Below are 8,744 nucleotides of genomic sequence, written 5' to 3' on the forward strand. Positions count from 1 at the left end.
AGTGTTCGCGGAAGGGGTAGAAAAAACCGCGAACCCGCGCGCGGGAAAAACTAAGTTTTCGCGGGAAAGGTTTACGCGGGAACCGCCCTCGCGCGGGAAAGTCGCGATGACCGCCCAGGGAGGTCGTAAATTAAGACGACCGTTGGTCTGCAACTTCGCTGCCTGGTCCCAGGCTAATCCCCGGCATGACATTGACGATAGCCAATGCCATCCGCGGGAAAATCCCTGTTGACCGGCAGCGACTGCTGCTGTGTTGCGGGGACGTACCCGGTGCACACTCGACCCTAATGTCCCTGCTCCTTTTGCATGGGCGTAGTGGCGGAATCTTAACCGCCACAAACTAATCTAAAAAAGACACGTGGTTTCCTTTACCTGTCAATTTGACAGGTGTCCTTAGAAATAGGTATACAGATAGCGTTCGTAAACCTAGTGTTAACCCTTTGCACTCGACGACTTTTTCGTTACAGAAAAATAGTAATTCGAAGACTTTCTGTCATAGAGTCGACGATATTTTTAAAATGGTAAATGAGAAATCATATGCAAATTAAGACGTAGAATTATTTTTCTTCGATGTTCCACACATCGTTAGGTAATTTTAAATTTGATATATTAATTAACGTCGATCTGTAAAATCGGATTAAAAGTCACCTCTCGAGTGCAAGGGGTTAAGTTTACATATTTTTCCAATTTTTTCCACTAAAGCAATAAGTTAAATTGTAATATGTTCCCATAAAAGTGTTTTCATTTTGATCGAATATGAAAGAAAATTCCGAGTTTATTGATAGTCTTCTTAAATATAAATACGTGTGCAAAGGGTTAAAATTGTACAATATTTGTATAACTACTTGTATATCATCTACGCAGCATTGTATTACCTGGTTAATCATTCGTAGTTGCAGTTAATAAATCATTTTTAGACATAAATTTCTACGAACTTTGACTTGACACCGACCTTTCGAAGTACTTTGTACAACAGCATGAGTAATTTACAGAGAGGTTCATTGAAATTAACAATAAACATAAAGTCAGATTTAGACTCGATGAACGAATGCAAACGAGTACGAACGAATGTAAACGAACTTAATGTATACATTAATATAACGTGAACGTTACTGAATGCACGAACGTAAACAAATTAATGTCAACGACACAATCGTTCGCTTCGCGATGTGTTAAAACAAAATATTTATTCTAGGTCGTACACGAACGAAACAACTAACCGTGTGATCTCGGTACCTCTTTGTTTAGCCATAATGAACTACACAAACATTGGAATCAATTATAGACAAACTACAGTGGCTCGCGAAAGTATTCGAACGCTATACAAATTTTAAGAGATTTTTAAGAGATTCTTAAGAGGTTTTTAAATTTTTAAGAGATTTAGAAGACAAACTTTAAGAAAATTTTTATTTTAATGGAAGTATATGTGGTAGTGGTCACATAGATTTTTAGGTATATGTGTGTTGGGATGAGTGGAACAAGTATGCATGGGATTGGAATATGTAATGAATTCAGGTTATTATGATAAATGAGCATGCGTGTAATGATTGAGGTGTGTGTGAATTGTGTATGTCAATGTAATGTATGAAGAAGAAAGGAAAAAAGAAAATGATTTCGGATACGTTAGTTGTAATTGAGATATAATAGTGAGAAGTCGTGTCATTGAGTAATTGTGCGAAATTAATTATATTTAAATGTTATATTAGTGTTTTATAATCCTTCTTATTAAATAAAGAATTGTTCTTCTTGTTGTTATTAAACTTTCATTCACCACTAACAGTATACGTATGTATGTATATGATATATCTATATAATATATATATATATGTATTTATATATACTATAATATATAATATATATACATATACATAATAATACGTATAATATACGTATGTAAAGCATAATGAGTTACACATAGTTCAATTTCTTTCATTTGTGGTATTGTTTCAACTGAGTGAAATTGTTACTCAAGGTTACAGTCCAATCTCGGTCTTAAACAGCAGTGTAGGCAGGTAATCGTAAGGAGCTGTGAGAAATTCTAAATAGATTGGCAAACAACGAAATAAAATAAAATAAGTAAAGAAATAAAGGGAAAAATTACTTTGGTTCATAATTTACAATGATTCCACAAATTTAGTATATTTAACACTAGGTTTACCGATCTTTAATGGGTGCCCAACTATAACGTGCACAGATTATAGTAATTTCAGCGATACGATGAATATGAGTAAATATATTGATTACATTTCTTTCTTAATACGAGTTGATACCAATTTTATTCTTAAAGCAGGTGTACGTGTTCGGTGATTGCAAAAAGGAAAATTCTGGGACCAGTCATTTTGACTGGGTTGGTAGTTCTAGTGTTAAATAACTGTATAATTATGCGAATTACAGGAAAATTTTTCAAATAAGAAATATTTAATTTTTAACACTCTGTAACCCTATAGTAAAAATGTCTCCATACGCCCTATAGTAAAAATTTCTCCATGTGAGAACTCGTTTAAGAAACAAATTGTTGAAATTTCAATCGTTGATTTTAACCCCTCAAAGTCTTTCTCTGCCAATAGAAAAATAATTCCGTGTATAGCCCGTTATGCTTTATATACACGCATGCATTCATTAACCCTTTGCACTCGACGACTTCGTCATTAGAAAAAAATAGTAATTTTTTCTAAGACTTTCCTCCATAAAGTCGAGGATATTTTTAAAACGATACATAAGAAATCGTATGCAAATTAAGACGTAGAATTATTTTACTTCGACGTTCCACGCATCGTTGGGTAATTTTAAATTTAATATATTAATTAACCCTTTGCACTCGAGAGGTTCTTCTTAGTCGCTATTTAATCGGATTCTAAAGATCGATGTTAATTAATATATCAAATTTAAAATTACCCAACGATTCGCGGAACGTCGAAGTAAAATAATTCTACGCCTTAATTTGCATACGATTTCTTATTTACCGTTTTAACCCTTTGCGCTTGAAAGGCGCCCTACAGTCACCATATGACCAAATTTCGAAATTCGATATTCATAAATATATTAAATTTCAGACAATGTGCGAGGTATCGAAAACAAATAACTCTACGTGTCAATTATTATACGAATTCTTATTTGCTGCTCCAAAAAATATCGTCAGCTTTATAGCAGAAAATCTTTGAACTTCTGCTTTTCTTTAGCCAAAAAATCGTCGGGTGCAAAGGGTTAAAAATATCGTCGATTTTATGGCAGAAAGTTTTCGAATTACTATTTTTCGGTAACGAAAATATGGCGGAGACCAAAGGATTAACATCAATTTTTAGAATCTGATTAAATGGCGACCGAGAATCGCTTCTCGAGTACGAAATCTTAATTTTCGGGTTAAAAAAAAATAAAATCCTAATTTTTGGGTTAGAGAATTCTCTTGAAATAAAGCGTTTCAATACTTTCGTGAACTACTGTATACGTTTGTTCGCGCTGGTTGGCCTTCGTTTATGTTTATTTACGTTTGTTTACGCTTTGAATACTCGTTCATTCTCGAGACTTCATCTCTACTTAATCGTTTCAGACTCAAGTAAGTATATACAATAACGCCATTATACAAATTGAATTTTCTAGTCAAATTCTATTGAACTGTAATGGCTATAACTATTCAATAGGATTTTCCTCTTTTATTTATGTAAAAAAATTGGCTCACCGCGATATTAGTCAAAAATGTCAATATAATTGAATTTTCTAGTCAAATTCTATTGAACTGTAATGGCTATAACAATTCAATAGGATTTTCCTCTCTTATTGATGAAAAAACTTAGCTCACCACGATATTAGTCAAAATTGATATTTTAATATCAATTAAAAAATACTCGATAATATCGACTCGTTTATTCCGTCTCAGCCTTTCGATTCTCAGAAGTAGCTCAAGCAATGAACTGTCATTCTCCGAACTGTATTCAGCCTGGTAAAATAAATACAGTGAGTGAACAAGAGAACACAAAGTCGCCGACATACGATGTTTAAAGCTAACAAGCGAAGAATTAGCTCATAAAAGCAAAATTTTCATAACCCTTTTCCTCTTTTCATTCGATGAAAAGATTATAACGAGATATTGTCGATTGAAACGAGTCCAAGAATGAACTCGATCGAATTATTTATAGGTAACCGATATATTTTCCATTTATGTGGTATATATTTAAATTTTGATTTATTTAAATTTAATAATTTTGAAATTGATTGTTTATTTACTTAACTTCAAGAAAATTCTTATTTTAACGGAGGTATACGTATATGTAAAGCACGATGAGTTACACATAGTTCAATTTCTTTTATTTAGAGGTATTGTTTCAAGTGAGTGAAGTCGTTACTCAAGGTTACAGTCCAATCTCTGCTTTTTTAAATAACTATATAATTATGCGAGTTACTTGAAAACTTTTCAAATAAGAAATATTTTATTTTTGGCACTCTGTTATCCTATAGTAAAAATTTCTCCATGCGAGAACTCGTTTAAGAAATTTAAAGCTGACAAGCGAAGAATTAGCTTATAAAAGCAAAATTTTCATATTCTTTTTCCTCTTTTCACTCGATGAAAAGATTATAAAGAGATATTCTCAAGAATGAACTCGATCGAATTATTTAAAAGTAATCGATATATTTTCTACTTATGTGGTGTATGTTTAAATTTTGATTTATTTAAATTGAATAATTTTGAAATTGATTATTTATTTATTTATTATTTATTATTTTTCAATCTAGAGGTCTTGAAAAAGAACTTGATTGATTACGTATTTGTTTATCTTATATTTAAGATGATTAATCTTATATTATATTAACCCTCTATGGACCGAATATATATTTTTCTTGACTACAAGAATTGTATGTAACATAAAATCAACAAATATCAACCAATAAATTCAGCAGTTTTGACAATTTTATTATAACGAATTCATATTGAAAGTTTAAATTAACAACGGTTGTACTATTGTGCCAAGATAATGTGCAATAGATAGACAAGATAATTTTCCACGCCATCTTGTGGAGAGAAGGTCATAGGGGACCTAACCTATCATGATCGACCATAGAGGACCTAACCTATCATGATCGAATAACCAGTAAATGAAAAAGAATTAAAATTTTAAAAAATGGCACTACGGGAGGTATTGTAAAAATAATAATAAATATATGGAAAGAAAAATCGCGAACTGGAGTGATGAAGACGATAACGTTGAATGCAGTATTTTAATAAAATACCCATACGTTAGCATGTAACTTGAAATTTACACGGGCCCATAGAGAGTTAATATATATTAATTATATATGTTATATAATATTATATTAATCTCATATTATTTTATCTTATATTGGCCCTCTATTCTTTTATGGTATTTGCATTTTCCTTCCTCTTCTTCAACTTCTCATTCGACTTCCTTTCCTCTCATACCTCTTTGTACACTCATCCACTTCCGGTTCATCAGCTTCTTTCTTCTGTATAGATTGTTTATTGAATTATAAAATTTTGTAGAATGTAATAATTATTATTGGCATCGATGTTTAATTTCTCTTTTTTGCAGAGTATTAAGGAATACTAAGAAAGACTGACTACACAGGAAGGTGCGAAATACCAAATTATGAGAACATATACAGAAATAAGTCGGGAGATGATAAAGTGTGCGCGTATTTCGAAATATTTGGAAGAGATTAAGGATACCAAGTTTCGTGGTTTTGTGGAGCATATATATTAAGATAATGGTACTTCCATTTTAACCGTTTGAGTGCCACGGGTCATTATTGTTTCCCAATCGATATTTGCCAAGCGGCGCGATAGCGCTTGTCATATTCCGTGTCCAAAAATGCCGAGCGGCGCGATAGCGCTTCTCATATTCCGCGTTCACCAACCGAGCGCGCTGATTGTCAGCTTCGCAGCTCAGAGCGCTGGCTCTTTTGGACACAAAATAGAAGAAGCGCGATCGCGCCGCTTGGCACTCAAACGGTTAATTCAATCATCTGAAAAATAAATGAATATTGCTTCAAGCGTAAAATTATCTTTCTTCAATGCAATGATTTTAGAAAAAAAATATCTAACTTGTTTTATAAAAATGATATAATGATATAATATAAATGATATAAATGATACAATATAACTAGATATGTTCAAATATGGAATTTATATTAAATGCAAAGCACAAAATTTATAACATTAAGTGTATTAAAATATCTAAGTTCGAATAATAAACTCAAGATTGAAGTATTATTAAGTATTGAAGCATTTATTATTTATAATATTAATATTATATTATTGTACAAACTTACAAAATTTTTAGACAAGTTTTAAAATATTAAAACAATAGAAACTATGAATCCATTGAAGTATTCTTTCTTTTAATTAAAATAGAATAGAATTTAAATTGCCTTAAATCGTAATATTACAAATTATGTAACGTAAAAGATACAGTATGTCTAGAGATGTTAAAAATTGAAATTTCTGTTATAACTTTTATATCTTTTAAGTGCGTTAAATTATTCTCACAGAAGCACTTTCTAAAACTTGAAAAAATAACCAGATTGTGACTGGTTGGAGAGAACAATGACAGGTGTGATGTTTATCTTATTCCACGGTGGTCAACCACCATATCAAGAAGGAGAACAGAAAAGAAAAATATTTCTCGTAAGAACTGGCAATCTATTAAATATTTTCGTAACTCCTACACTTGAAATATTATAATAAAAATTGTTAATATAATTTATTAGTTAAAAATGTTAATAAAATATTTTACATATATCTTAGAAATGTTTAAAACTTGTATTGAAATATTATTATAATTGCCTTATAATATAATATTTTAACTAACAATATATATATTTTTATAGAATTATTATATATAATTGTTATAATTCACATTATTCTGTTTAATATAAATAGTATATAATATAATGTAATATCAATTAAATTACATGTAATCTATATCACAATAATTTTCAATTAACCGTTATTTGTAATCTTAAATGATCTATATTTGTATTTCTACTATATACAAAATTTATTTGCACTATTCATCTCTATTGTATACTAAATTATTTCTCGTAGTTAAACTGTTTTACGTTTATATAAATAAAACATCTGACAGAATTTAAAATACTTATTTTACACGAGTTGAAATTAGAGCAGACTGCAGCACAAGTGCGCGGAAATACATAGTAATTTATCTGTCATAGGAAATTCTATTAATGAGTGGTTTCAAAAAAATAAAAATAAATTTAAGAAGGTTTTACCAATTTTATAGAAATCTATGAGGATTAGAATCCATTATTCTTATTTGAATCTAGATGAAGCAATAGCAGCAAGAAATAAAATTATACGTTAAAAATTTATATAAAAATAAATACAATGCTTTGTTAATTAGCAGATGTGGGTATAACTTATATTTTTATGTGGTACAAATCACTATAGAAATATCAACTGACTCAAAGTATGAAATTCTATCAGAATAATTACAGTCACTATTTAAAATTATTTTTGTAGAGTTTATAGATATAAACCATAAATAACCAAATTTAAAAAATGGATTACACCAATTAATATATTAATTACAAAAATAAAAACAAATGTTAGTGATGTATATTTTGAAAATACATTATGTTCATTTAAACTTACAGAAACGGTAATTTCATATATACGATTTAATATTATAATAGCAATTAAATAAACTTGTGTTGTATAGACTCATACTCAGTCTCTTCAACTTTCACTATCGATAATTAAAATTTCTAATGTGTCAAGGTGCTGGTTTTCTGTAATTTTCAGCTGTTTACCGAACAATGCCTTGTAAATTCAAGGCTGCCTAACGGTCCGGTAACGACTTCCTTCAGATTTATCTTAGAAATCATAAATCTCGTTTTCTTAGTAATGACTTAGATTCTTGATTTCTGGAACAACCAATTTAGAAGATTAAAGGATCTCTTCAGAGAAAAATTGTGTGAGAAGATTTCATGGAATTAGCGATTCTCGTGAAACAAGAAAGAAGAATGTTCACAGTGTTACATCATTTATTACATTAATTATTTACCATTTTATGTTTATTCATTGTATTTTATGTTAATTAGATTTTTAATTATTTTCTATTATTATAATAAATATTTGGAAATTATTTTACTAGTTAGTACGATTGTTCTAGTGTTTTATGATTTCATGTATAATGACAATAGAAGTAACCCTCTGTTAATAACTTAGATAAGCGAAATTTTGTGTAAAAGTAATAAACTCTGTTAACAAATAATGCTAATTGTAAGTTATTATACTGATGATTTATCTCGATGAGATATAGGAAAATTTTTGGTAAAGTGATTTTAAATTTCTAATGGTTGATATAAGTAGAGAAATTTGAAGCAATGCATGGGGTGAAATACTTTAGGATCACTTGATATCCCTTACTCAGGATCCTCGTGTAAGGATATCTTCTTTAGGGGACGTCGTGTGATTGATTCGAAGGATATAGTATGTTCGTAAAATCAATCGAGTCTAAAGGTACAAGTGTTCCAACTTTGGGAACAGTAATTTGAGATATCTAGGGGAAAATAGAGCGCTCGCATGTCAATCAGTGACACACGATGTCAATTAAGAATATTTCCACTGTTGGGTACCACTAACAATAGTCAAGAGAAAATTAAGATTTTTTTAATCTTTTGCAATTGACAGTAAAAATTAGTCAATATTAAATTTAAAATAATGTAACGATGCATTAAATATTAAAATAAATTGAAATACATAATATATA

Source organism: Eufriesea mexicana, unplaced genomic scaffold (assembly GCF_001483705.2).
Source record: "Eufriesea mexicana isolate 0111107269 unplaced genomic scaffold, ASM148370v2 scaffold325, whole genome shotgun sequence".
In the NCBI taxonomy this organism is placed as follows: Eukaryota; Metazoa; Arthropoda; class Insecta; order Hymenoptera; family Apidae; genus Eufriesea; species Eufriesea mexicana.